The 13,906-nt window shown below is 44.0% G+C and overlaps 1 protein-coding gene across 4 annotated transcripts in view; it reads left to right on the top strand.

The window, feature by feature from the left end:
• disp1 (dispatched homolog 1 (Drosophila)) overlaps positions 1 to 13,906 on the top strand; it is a 415,387-nt gene that overhangs the window by 65,738 nt on the left and 335,743 nt on the right. For 2 of the 4 annotated variants that reach the window (XM_080193045.1, XM_080193042.1), the window contains exon 2: positions 8,585 to 8,693. The exons of 1 other annotated variant lie outside the window; for it this stretch is intronic. The gene's annotated coding sequence lies outside the window, so the exon portion shown is untranslated. Of the gene's footprint in view, positions 1 to 8,584; positions 8,694 to 10,577; positions 10,663 to 13,906 lie in introns of all 4 variants that reach the window. One more of the 4 variants, XM_080193044.1, reaches the window with a different exon arrangement.

Genomic DNA, 13,906 nt, shown 5'->3' with positions numbered 1-13,906 from the left:
TTACTTCATTCTGTGCTTGCAATGGCCATTGGGAGTGATCAGAAAGATCTTCTCAAAGTTCTTCTGTTACAGCTGTCTTTTATACAGATCATATAAGTATATTCAAGTCTGTACGGATCTAATCACATCAGCGTCTTTTGTACAGATTTAATCAAAAATCCCCATCCCTACACTGAAATCCTCTCAGTATGAAGGCCAGCACATCGTGATGTTATTCACTTTATCCTATGCCAATTTGTACGTGGCTCAGGTAACAATCCAGAAATTATTCCCTTTGAGGTCCTGCTCCTTTCTTTGAAGTCCAGCTCATTTGACTATGCAAAACCGCCTTTCTCATCCTGCCTATGTCTTAGATTCCTACAAGGACCACAACCACTGAATCCTCCCCTCCCACTGACGATCCGTAAAACCCAAGTTTGACATACCTAACTACTGATTTATCCCAATTTACTTCTCCTGTTCTCTTCATCTGTGATGTCCTGTGCTGTTGATCTTTGCTCTTAATGTATTGTTATCCAAACCACCAGAATGTGCACTCTGCAGTTGGGAACCATGAAAAACTTGCAGTAATTCATGACTACAATCCACTGCTAGCTGGTGCCAACAAACAGCATTTGTCTGCTCATGGAAGTAGCATCAAGCTAGCAGTGTCTCACAACATGTTGGGAAGCGATGGATAGCTTTGACCACCTTTAATCAGTCAATGGAAGAGAAGAGAAACCACTGGGCAAAATGCATATTCACTGTGTAGGCACTTGTAAGCATGGACTTCATTGCATTGGGCTATTACCTTGTGGTGTTTGTGTGTGCTATGAGATTGGTTCCTTTGAAAGTACTTGTACTCTTACTGATGTAGTCTTGCTTTGTTTTGGTTCCAATTGGAGTTGTGAATCCCTTTTAGTGCTTTTTTTTGTTGTTGTTGTAAAGCTTTCAATAGAATTCTCAATTTCTGGCCAATGAAGAAAATGCTCTAATTAAGGAAAAAAGAAAAGAAGTATGAGTATGTTGTGACTAAGTACAGTTTTGGTGCTGTGACTTTGGCACAGAAATTGGGTGAATAGGAAGCAGATGCAAGGCAAGCTGGAGGGGTTGACCCGGTGCCAAAAACGCATTGAAAAGAAAAAACATTTAAAATTAGACTTTGAGAGCATAGTCATGTTATTGTGTTTACATTGTATATGACAGTATTGTGGGTTGGTGCAAACTGTTCATCTTTATCTTGTCACTCATTTCTGAGCTCTTTTATTCTGTGTTTGAGTGTCCAGCTAAATTGAATTATTTTTCCGTAGATTGTTTACTTTTCCCTTTTGTGAGGGTGAGCCGTTTGGCTTTTGTGGCCCTGGGCTTGAAGTGGGGGGAGGAAAGAGGAAGAAAAATCCAGCCATAGACCCTGTTCCTGACCATCACTATCTAGCGATCCCTGCTAGCAAATGGATAATGAATGAGTATATGACCAGGCTTGGCTCAAATGCTGCTACTATTCATGATTTCAGCTGACAGAGAAATTAACCACTTGGTGATCTGCCAAGGAACCATATCTCAGCTTACTGAGGAGAGGAGAAAATCGAGGAACTTCTGTGTGATGTCTGTTAAGGCCCATAACAATGTCCCAGGCTTTTGCCAGTCCCACTCTGGAACCAGTTTCCAGAATCTAACACAGCAGTAATAGATCATACACTTTGGAAAGGAAACAAAGTGCAGCAGGAGCAACGGAAGCCAATTAGAGCATCCTCTCTGCTGACTCCACTCAAACTGCTATTCAGACCCACTGCTCACTGCTATTTTAGTCACATCTTTACTCACTGAACCACGGACAGGATTTCACTGTTGTGAATTGTTGCAAATTTATTTGTTAATCTCAATTTGTATAAATTATTATACTCAAGATTTCTGCATTTTGAATTGAACAGATATGGCAACTCCATCAAGACAGGGAGGAGGCAACTCGAGTATTTCATAGGACAGTTGATTACTGATGTACTTTTTACAAGCATCCAGGGTAATTGAACACACTATTCATAGTATGTTTTATCACCCATTTTCTTAAGATGTTGGGAATGTTGGCAAGGCTGTGTTTTATTGCTCATTCCTATATGCCCTGAGAACTTAATTGTGGGCCTTTTCCTTGAACTGCTATGATGCTTGAACTCGACTTCAAAGAAAATAGGATAAAAATAAATGTGCCTACACATGCAGACATACATCAGTGTAACAAATTCAACTGTGCTGTACACATTTTTGTGGGTGTTGCTCCTGTGAAGAGGTCTGAATCTCAAGGGAAGTGGATTTGATTTATTATTGTCACACGTATTAGTATACAGTGAAAAATGTTGTTTCTTGTGTGCTATACAGACAAAACATTCCATTCACAGGGAAGGAAAGGAGAGAGTGCTGAATGTAGTGTTACAGTCATAGCTAGGGTGTAAAGAAAGATCAACAAAGTTCGAGGTAGGTCCATTCAAAAGTCTGATGGCAGCAGGGAAGAAGGTTGTTCTTGAATCAGTTGGTAAGCGTCCTCAGACTTTTGTATTTTTTCCCTGATGGAAGAAGGTGGAAAGGAGAATGTCTGGGGCGAATGAAGTCCTTAATTATGTTGGCTGCTTTTCTGAGGCAGCAGGAAGTGTAAACAGAGTCAATGGATGGGAGACTGGTTTGTGTGATGGACTGGGTTTCATTCACAGCCCTTTTGGTTTTTTGTGGTCTTGGGCAGAACAAGAGCCAATCCAAGCTGTGGATACAACCAGAGAGAATGTCTTCTATGATGCATCTGTAAAAGCTGGTGAGCATCATAGTGGACATGCCAAATTTTCTTAGTCTTCTGAGAAAGTAGAGGCGTTGGTGGGCTTTCTTAACTACAGTGTCAGCATGGGGGGAGGGGCGGTCAAGGACAGATTGTTGGTGATCTGAACACCCAAAAACCTGAAGCTCCTGACCATTTCTACTTGTCTCTATTGATGTGGACAGGGACATGTTCTCCCCTATGCTTCCTGAAGTCAGTGACCATCTTCTTCATTTTGTTGATATTGAGGGAGAGATTATTGTTGCCGCACCAGTTCACCAGATTCTCTATCTCATTCCTGTACTCTGTCTCGTCATTGGTTGAAATCCGACCCACTACAGTGGTGTCATCAGCAAACTTGAAAATTGAGTTGCAGGGGAATTTGGCCACACAGTCAAGGTGTATAAGGAGTATAGTAGGAGGCTGAGAACACAACCTTGTGGGGCACTGGTGTTGAGGATGATTGTGGAGGAGGTGTTGTTGCCTATCCTTACTGATTGTGGTCTGTCGGTTAGGAAGTTCAGGATCCAGTTGCAGAGGGAGGAGCTGAGCCCCAGTCCACAGCGTTTGTCGTAGTTGGCATTGGAGTCATATACCAGAGGCCAGGCCCAGACTAACGCTCAAGTGTAAATCTCACCAAAACAGCTGGTGGAATTTAAAATTCAATTCATTAGTAAATTCAGTTAAATTAATTGGAAGCTGGTGTCCATATCTAGACAACAGAAATATTATTAATTGTTATTAAAAACTCATCTGATTCACTACTGTCCTTCAGGAAAGGAAATCTGCGATCCTTAATCTCACCTACATATGACTCGAGGCACACAGCAATATGGTTGATTCTCAACTCCCCTCTGCAAAATCTAACAAGCCACTCAGTTGTACCAAACCCTTACAGGAAAGTCAAATAAAACAAACTGGATCGTTTGGCACTGACCTAAGCACAGGAACCTACAATGGCAGAGCCAGCAAGCTTGCAAAGTCCTTCTTGCAAAATCTAGGTGCTTATGCCAAAATTGGGAGAGCTTCGCACAGGCAAGTTGAACAATGGCCTAACATAGTCAAACTTGTTGTGTCATACTGTACCATGTTCCAGACATCACCATCACCACCTCTGAGAGTGGCAGCAAAGTGGTATACAGTTTGGAGAGAGTTGCTCTGGGGGTCCTCAACACTGACTCCAGACCCTATGAAGTCAGGCCAAACATGGGCGAGGATTACCACCAAATGCCCACCCTCTGCCAATGAGCTTTTATTCCTACGTAGTCAACCTCACCTGGAAGAAGTGCTGAGGGTCACAAGATCACAGAACGTCCACTCATTGTAGGATCTTAATGTCCGTTACAAAGAGGAGGCTGGTAGCCCCATTACTGACCAAGTTGGTCAATCCCTGAAGGACACTGTTGCTAGTTTGGGTGTGCAGTGGGGGGAACCAACAAGAGAGAAAAATCTACTAGACCTTGTCATCATCAGTCTACCTACTGCAGATGCGTATGTGCATGACAGACAGCATTGATAGAAAAGCCCCTGTGGAAACAAAGTCCTGTCTTCACAATGAGCATATGCTCTATTCTGTTGTATAGCACTACCACCACGCTATAGGACTAGAGGGCACAGCCTCAAGATAAAGAGGGGGGCGGTTTAGAACAGTTGAGGAGGAACTTCTTCACTCAAAGGGTGGTGAATCTCTGGAATTCTCTGCCTGTTGAAGTGGTGGAGGCTGCCTCGCTAAATATATTTAAGACGCGGGTTGATGGGTTTTTGATAGGCAAGGGGATTAAGGGTTATGGGGAGAGGGCGGGAAGGTGGAACTGAGACACGACAGATCAGCCATGAAGTTATTGAATGTTGGAGCAGGCTCGAAGGGCTAGATGGCCTACTCCTGCTCCTATTTCTTATGTTCTTATGCTAAAGTGAATAGATTCAGAACAGATCTGTCAACTCAAAACTGCACTTCCAATAGGGGTTTTGAGCTACCAGTGAAGCCACAACACAAACTAACCAATGGAAGTAAAATGCTAAATACAGAGAGCGAAGGAATCCCATAACCAGCGGGTCAGGTCAAGGCTTTACAGTCCTGTCATAGCCAGTCATGAATGTTGGAGAACAATTAAACAATTGGAGGAGGAGGTTTGACAAACATTCCCATCTTTAGTGATGGGAGAGCCCTGTACATCAGCGCAAAAGATAAGGCTGAAGCATTTGCCAACTGTCTTCAGCTAGCGCTCCAAGTGAGTGATTCATCTTGATCTCCTATAGAGGTCCCCTGCCACGAAGGCCAGTCTTAAGCCAATTCAGTTCGCTCCATGTGAAATCTGGTCAGAGTGGGCATATTCGCTGATGACTGCCCAATATTCAGCACCATGCATGACTCTTCAGATAATGAAGCATTCCATGTTCAAATGCAGCAAGACCTGCAGCAATATCCAGGTGTGTGCTGACAAGTGGCAAGTAACATTTGCGCCGCACAAGGGCCAGGCAATGACCATCTGTAACAAGAGAGGATCTAACCATTCTCCCCTGACATTCAATGACATTATCATCACTGAATTCCCCACATCCTGGTAGGTTACTATTGACCAGAAGCTGAACTGGACTAGCCATATAAGTAGTGTGGCTACCAGAACAGATCGAAGGCTAGAAATTCTGGCAGTGCCATGGTGTCCCCTTGGGCATGGGCACTTTGTCTCTTGGGCAGTGTCAGGGGCACAGGCTGGCACTGCCAGGGTACCCATGCCCAAGGGGCACTACCTCCTTGCCGCCCGATCCCCTGGGGGCCCCAATTACCCTCCTTCACTTTAGTGGGGTCTCCCGCTAATTCCCTGAAAGTAGGGAGCTACTCTAAACCCAGCCAAAGTGAAATTGTACTGGCGGGGTAGGAGATGCTATTGGGCCTGGAGAATTCAATCCTGGGCTGCATAATAACATTTAAATTACATTAAGATAAGATTAAAAAGGCTTATCTGCTGGTCCCGCTGGTTTTCAGCATGGTCCTATTGCACCGGATTTCCGGCTTTTGGAGCTGCGTGCGCATCGGGAACGCACTCACAAATCCTGTGAATCAGTCCACACACGATTCTCCCGGCCCCCCGATGCACTAAAAAATGAGCATGTCGGGATGGGAGACTCGCTCCGTGGTCTATGGTTGAGCAATGCAGAAAGAGCTTTATTCTGTAATCAGCAATGTAGTTGGTCTTGTATCATCTGCTGACACTGGCTGGAAAAGTAATAGAATTGGCCTCCAACACCAGTTCACCCCAAAAACTTGCCAAGCACTCTTAAGAAATGATATGGTTCTGTGAGGCCTTGAATTCACCACTGAAGGGTACAATGTAGTTTCTCACTCATGATTTTTGCCACAAGTTCCTCATGACAAATAGAGGTTAGATATCTTCTGGGGAAGAAGACAAGTTGGTGTGTCACAATTGATTTACATCACTATTTTATTTGTCACCTGTAGGCTGATTTTCCTTATTACTTTACAATGCTGTTAATATAAAAGCGGAGACCACTCCTATTCTCTTACCTTACCCCCTGCAAAGTACATTTGCATTAGCAGATACTCCCACACAAACTCCTGCAAGGCTGAGATGAGCTAACTTCACATAGATCGGGTCTAGGTGGTTCATAATCATGCCAGATGGTTGCATCTATCTACTGAACCATTGGGGAGCTAATTGTTCAACAGCCAGCCTGCAGACTGCAATTTATTGAAGCATACATGACTTTTTTTCTGGAAGATCCCAAGCACATGATGGATTATTAGATTGTAATCACACAGCTGGATGCTGTATAATAATGCTGAGCTTTTTCTTTGTCAGCTGCTTGCTCTCCCCAGTGTGTGAAATCATGCTCACCTTTTTCCCCTAAGTAACTGTGCCAGTGTTGTGCAGCTCCAATCCCCCCCAGTATTGTGTTTTTTTTACTTGCCTATTTGTTACCTGTTCATAAGAACATAAGAAATAGGAGCAGGAGTAGGCCATCTAGCCCTTCGAGCCTGCCCCGCCATTCAATAAGATCATGGCTGATCTGTCGTGGCTCAGTTCCACATTCCCGCCCTCTCCCCATAACCCTTAATCCCCTTGCCTATCAAAAACCTATCAACCCGCGTCTTAAAAATATTGAGCGAGGCAGCCTCCACCACTTGAACGGGCAGAGAATTCCAGAGATTCACCACCCTTTGAGTGAAGAAGTTCCTCCTCAACTCCATTCTAAACCCCCCCCCCTTTATCCTGAGGCTGTGCCCTCTAGTCCTACTGTCCTTTCTGAGCAGGAAGAGCCTCTCCACCTCTATCCTATCCATCCCATTCAACATCTTATACGTCTCAATGAGATCTCCCCTCATTCTTCTAAACTCTAATGAGTACAAGCCTAGTTTATTCTCATACAAGCCTCTCCTCATAGTTCAACCCCCTCAACTCCGGAATCAGCCTAGTAAACCTCCTCTGCACTCCCTCCAAGGCCAAAATATCCTTGCGTAAGTGCGGTGACCAAAACTGCACACAGTACTCCAGCTGCGGCCTCACCAGTGCCCTATACAGCTGTAGCAAGACCTCCCTACTTTTATATTCAATCCCCCTCGCTATGAAGGCCAGCATCCCATTCCTGACCACCTGCTGCACCTGCAGGCTGGGTTTTTGCAACTCATGCACAAGGACCCCAAGGTCCCTCTGCACTGTCGCAGGCTGCAGTTTTTCGCCATGTAAGTAATAGTCCTTCCTACCATTATTCCTACCAAAGTGGACCACCTCACATTTGCCAACATTAAATTCCATTTGCCAGTTCCTGGCCCATTCGCCCAGCCTATCTAGATCCTTCTGCAGACTCTCCACACCCTCCGCACAATTTGCCATTCCACCAATCTTGGTGTCATCAGCAAATTTCGACACCATACACTCGGTTCCCTCCTCCAGATCATCTATATAAATGGTAAATAGCTGAGGCCCCAGCACTGACCCCTGGGGCACTCCACTAGTCACCAACCGCCAATCCGAATAGCACCCATTGACCCCCACTCTCTGCCTCCTATTTGACAGCCAATCCTCTATCCACGCTAACACCCTACCCCCAACTCCATGCCCCCTGACCTTCTGCAATAGCCTCTTGTGAGGCACCTTATCAAACGCCTTCTGAAAATCCAGAAAGACCACATCCACCGGCTCTCCTCTATCCACCGCCCTAGACACATCCTCATAGAACTCCAATAAATTCGTCAGACATGACTTCCCCTTAACGAAACCGTGCTGCGTCTGCTCTACCAAACAATTCTCCTCAAGATGCCTCGCTATTTTCTCCTGTTCATTTCCCTTTTGAATACACTAACCCCATTTGAAAGGCTGGGTAGGGATCTGTTCTGAGATTTGCACTAATAATTTAACACAAGAATTGCCATAAGCAATCTGGAGCATTTGCTGATTGTGTGGCTTAGCTTTTCATGTCTTGTTCATGACAGATTCATGCTTCACCATGTGGGAACTGGTGCTTGCGCTTGTGATCAGTGTGTAGTTTGATATACTCCATCTTTCTGATGAAGAGTGGCTGCTAAAGCATTAGTGTGAATAGAATAGGAATAGAGGGATATGGTCCCTGGAAGGTTAGGGAGTTTTAGTGCAGTAAGGCAGCATGGTTGGTGCAGGCTTGGAGGGCCAAAGGGCCTGTTCCTGTGTTGTAATTTTCTTTGTTTGGTTTTTTTTCATGCTGTGACTGACCCACCAATCTCCAGCTTCCATGGTTTCTGTTAATTTGCTGCAGCATGTACTTTCCATACTGTGCTGATGTAATAAATATTCTCTTGTCTTGTTTCAGATTGCTGAGGGTGTTCTGGTCTCCTCAATGCAAATGGAACATCTGGAGAATATTTGCTCATTTGATCACTTTGTGCTTGAACCAAAATAAACCTCGTCTTCATGCAACTGTAAGTCTTTTTAGAATTTTGACTGAGGATTAGGTAAAGTGGCAGGGTAGGGAAGGGTAGCATATTGTTTCATGGTAATGTGCTCCAAGGCTGCATAGCAGGATAAGCAGCTGAACATGTGACCATAAATGGTACTGGTTCCATCACTGACTTACCTTCCAGCTCATTTGCCTTGGTGAACAAAGTTTCAGTTTGTTCTCAGATGGAATGTGAGACTGAGCATGGTATAAAACTGGAAGTGGGGAATGATTAACACTAGACTCATAGGATCTCTAACATTAACACTATTTACGGGGGCAGCACAGTGGTTAGCACTGCTGCCTCACAGCGCCAGGGACCCGGGTTTGATGCTCAGCTTAGGTCATGTCTGTGTGGAGTCTGTACATTCTCCCTGTACATGTCTGCATGGGTTTCCTTCAGGTGCTCTGGTTTCCTCCCACAGTCCAAAGTTGTGCAAGTTAGGTGAATTGGCCATGCTAAATTCTCCCTCAATGTACCCGAACAGATGCCATGGGCGTGGCGATTTGAGGATTTTCACAGTAACTTCATTACAGTGTTAATGTAAGACTACTTGTGACGTTAATAAATAAACTTTAAATGAATAAACTTTATTTGTGACTCAAAGGATCTTGCAGCACAGAGGAAACTATTCAGCCTGTTGTACCTAGGCTGGATGTAGGAATATATTCAGTACTAAATGGTGCAGACGAGAAGAAGAGACATTAAAGCCCTAAAAGAACCCATTCGTTATGGGCACATGGTTAAAAAATATTTCACATTGGCACTTTTGCCTTTGCTGCTTGTGACAAATCATTTTTTTGCCTATTTATGGTGGGGAATGGTTTTAGGTTATTTGGCATTCACCTAAAATATTTAGTAAATGTCAAGATATTAATAACAATATTACTCCTGTTGTACCACAAAAGATTTATAGGCCAAAAATTAGTTTAATTTTGTATAGATCTTAGCTGAGACCACAATTTTTGATACTGTACCTTCAAAGGAGCATCTTGATGAATATTCGAGACAGGATTGTGGATAATGGGATGCTGGCCTTCATAGCGAGGGGGATTGAATATAGAAGTAGGGAGGTCTTGCTGCAACTGTACAGGGCACTGGTGAGGCCGCAGCTGGAGTACTGTGTGCAGTTTTGGTTGCCGCACCTGCACAAGGATATTTTGGCCTTGGAGGGAGTGCAGAGGGGGTTCACTAGGCTGATACCGGAGTTGAGGGGGTTGAGCTATGAGACTGAATAGACTGGGTTTGTACTCATTAGAGTTTAGAAGGATGAGGGGAGATCTCATTGAGACGTATAAGATGATGAAAGGGATGGATAGGGTAGAGGTGGAGAGGTTCTTCCCGCTCAGAAAGGACAGCAGGACTAGAGGGCACAGCCTCAAGATAAGGGGGGGGGGGGCAGTTTAGAACGGAGTTGAAGAGGAACTTCTTCACTCAAAGGGTGGTGAATCTCTGGAATTCTCTGCCCGTTGAAGTGGTTGAGGCTACCTCGCTAAATATATTTAAGATGTGGGTAGATAGGTTTTTGATAGGCGGGGGGATTAAGGGTTATGGGGAGAAAGCGGGAAAGTGGAACTGAGCCACTTCAGATCAGCCATGATCTTATTGAATGGCGGGGAAGGCTCAAAGGGCTAGATGGCCTACTCCTGCTCCTATTTCTTATGTTATGTTCTTATAATAAAGCTAAATGCAGAGAGATATGATCTGATGCTAAGTAGGATGTGACAATACAGCATAAGCTGGAAATTTGAAATAAATGCAGAAAATATTTAGAAGGTCAGGCAGTGTTTGTGAAGGGAGAAACAGCGTTCACATTTCAGTTCTTGCCCCGAAATGTAAACTCTTGTTTTTTTTCTCTCTCCACAGATGCTGCCTTCACCTACTGTGTATTTCCCAACATTTTCTTTACACATGATGGTTCCTCCTTGGCACTGAACCATGTGTAAATAATGTAAGTTATAAGGTCAGATGTCCTGAAGTACATTATTGTATGATTTATTTTTCAGAGATTGGGTAAACTTTACAGAAGTCTTCCCTTAGGAGATGAAATCTATGGACTAAGGCCCATGATTCATTATTTACGTGTTAAACTTTTTTAAAGAAAGGACTTGATTAGCTCTAAAGTAATTTGGGACGGATTGCAAAATGTGGCACGTAAATGCAAGTCTTTCAATTTTCTGGAATAAATTGTCCGGAGTCCATGCAAGGAATATGCTCAATGGGCTTTTACCTATCAGTGCTTTATGTTCTCATAACCAGCTGCTTATTGCTGTCAGTGAATACCAGGGAGGAGCAAGGGGTGGGGCGAAGGGGCTCAGAGATCTGGGCTGCTTCCATTCCCAACCTGAGAAATACACAGAGGTGAGCTGTTTGAATATGAGCTGTGTACTGTTAGTATGAATTCATGACGCGCAGTGTGCTACAGGCTCTATTTCTGAAGTAATCCTTTCAAGCTCTTAATTTTGAATGTATAATGTTTTATTCAAATTTCTGTCTTATTCCCGTTTCAGAAATAAATTATCCTCCCAATTGAGTGAAACTTGAAGACAGCATCAAAACTGTGGCTTTTTAATAAAAAGTGAGGCTGCTCAGTAACAAAATCATAAAATCCCTACAGTGCAGAAGGAGGCCATTCAGCCCATTGAATCTGCACTGACCATAATCTTACCCAGGCCCTATTCCCATACCACCACATACTTAGCCTGGTTTTAAGGTTTCACTTTGAATTTGGTTGCTGGCAGCAATTTTAGTTTAAAAGGGGGTGGACATCAAGCTGGAAAACAGTGAATCAACTTCTCCCTGGTTTTGGAAATTCTGCTGTTAGCTGGAGACAAGGTTCCTGGCCTTCCTGGAATCGAAAATCTGCTGTTGATGATTGGCTTGACTTGAGTTTCCCTGGTGTTTTGGAAAGTTGTTCTGACTCCAAGCCTGTCTGTGTGCTCAAAGGAACTGCAGCATTCAACCAAAGGATTTGAATCCAGCATCATGTGAGCATTTATAATTTGTGATAAATCTGTGGAAAGGGTTCTGTTCATGGGATGTTTGGTTCATTGGGACATTTCCTATATTCATCAAGGGTTGCATAATATCATGGTTGTTTTTATTCTTGTTTGCAGTTGGTAAAAGTTATTGTTAATTTTCTTTATATACATGTTAGCTGTAATCTTAAATAACTTTGATTAAAGCTCCCTAGTGCGCCATTTGAATCGTACCTGAAGTGAAGTATCTCATGCTCATCCTAGCAAAATTCAAAGTGCAAAACCTGTGATCCAGACGGCCTTTATAAAACACTTTGGAGTTTCTGACCTGAATTGTAACACAAGGAGATGAGTGTCAGAACAGGTTTGTTGCAGTAACTGATTTGTAGTGAGTGGTGTATAGGCATTTAAGATCCAGAGTCCCTTCCTTTCACTTTATTTAGTGCGACTGACCCTAATTTAGACGTACATTAAAATCCTAAGCTTTGAATACATTAAACTTATTTTTCTCTAAGATATGGATGTGAGCTGAAGTTGTTTACCCAGCAAAACATTTTCTAGCAAAGTCTATTACAAGGAGTTTCATTGTAACAGAAGTTAATTTTGTAACCTGTGGTTTGTGTGGTCATGTTGTTAAACTCAGTTCTTTGCCTCTCTACGACAGTTGGATAGCTATGGGTTACCTTTAGGTTGGAAGCTTCATATATTACAAAGAACAAAATCAGCCCGGGAAACAGGCCCTTCGGCCCAACGAGCCCGCGCCGCCATCTCAACACCACCAGTCCCCCTCTCCACCCATGACCCCTGTCTAATGTTTTATGGCCATCCAGATTGAGGGAAACTGATTTAGGGACAATTTATTCCTGCCAGTCAGCCTAACAGCGCTTCTTTGGGGTGTGGGAGGAAACTGGAGCACCCGGAGAAAACCCACGCAAGCACGGGGAGAATGCGCAAACTCCCACAGACACCGGCCCAAATCCATGTGTCTGCACAGCAATCAGCGATAGTCACTGAGCTGTCGTCTTGCCCAGTATCTGGTCCAGTTTAGGCACACACTAACGACATGAAGCACTAGGCCAATCCTGAACAACCAAGAGCAGCCCCAGTACGACCCATTGCATGTATGCCCCTCGTTGGACACGAGGTGGACCAACTTAAAACCTGTGAATGAAAAGAGAAAAACATTATTATCATACCATACCCATTTACAATACCAGGGACACCGCAATGCTAATGACCCTTATTTAATACAATCTCCTATATCCACCCATCTCCAACCCAGTCATGTGCCTGTCGAAGTTACTCTTAAATGACTCTAGCGTGTTTGCCTCCACCACCTTACTTGGCAGAGCATTCCATACCCCCACTATGAGTGAAAAACCTCCCTCTAATATCTGTGTTGTACCTCTCCCCCCTCACCTTAAGTCCATGGCCCCTTGTCCTACGTGTCTATCATAGGAAATAGCTTACCTCTGTTTACTCTATCTATACCCTTCATAATCTTATATACCTCTATTAGATCCCCCCTCAGTCGGTGTCTTTCAAGGGAAAAGAGCCCCAATTTCTTCAATCTTTCCTCATACCCCAGTCCTTCCATACCAGGCAACATCCTGGTAAACCTCCTCCGCACTCTTTCCAGAGTCTCCACGTCCTTCTGGTAGTAAGGCGACCAGAACTGGATGCAGTACTCCAAATGCGGCCTAACCAATGTTCTGCACAACTGCAACATTAGACTCCAGCTCTTATATTCTATACCCCTTCCTATAAAGGCTAACATACCATAGGCTTTCTTCACCACACTCTCCACTTGCACTGCCACCTTCAAAGACTTGTGCACTTGCACCCCCAGGTCTCGCTGTGATTCTGTACTCCTTACGGGCTTACCCTTTACCATATAACTCCCCCCTACATTATTCTGGCCAAAATGCATCACCTCACATTTATCCGAATTAAACTCCATTTGCCATATACCTGCCCAATCAACCAGCCTATCAATATCCCGCTGTATTGCCAGACAGTGCTCCTCACTGCCTGCCAATCCAGCCATCTTGGTGTCATCAGCAAATTTGCTGATCACACCACCTACTCCCTCTTCCAAATCATTTATATACACTAAAAAGAGAAGAGGTCCCAATACTGAGCCCTGCGGCACCCCACTAGTGACAGACTTCCAGCTGGAAAAAGACCCCTCCACTACTACTCTCTGACTCCTCTTTG

The sequence above is a fragment of the Carcharhinus amblyrhynchos genome, chromosome 7 (genome assembly GCF_965287045.1).
Source record: "Carcharhinus amblyrhynchos chromosome 7, sCarAmb.v2.hapA, whole genome shotgun sequence".
NCBI lineage: Eukaryota > Metazoa > Chordata > Chondrichthyes > Carcharhiniformes > Carcharhinidae > Carcharhinus > Carcharhinus amblyrhynchos.
This window is presented reverse-complemented; position numbering and strand designations above follow the sequence as displayed.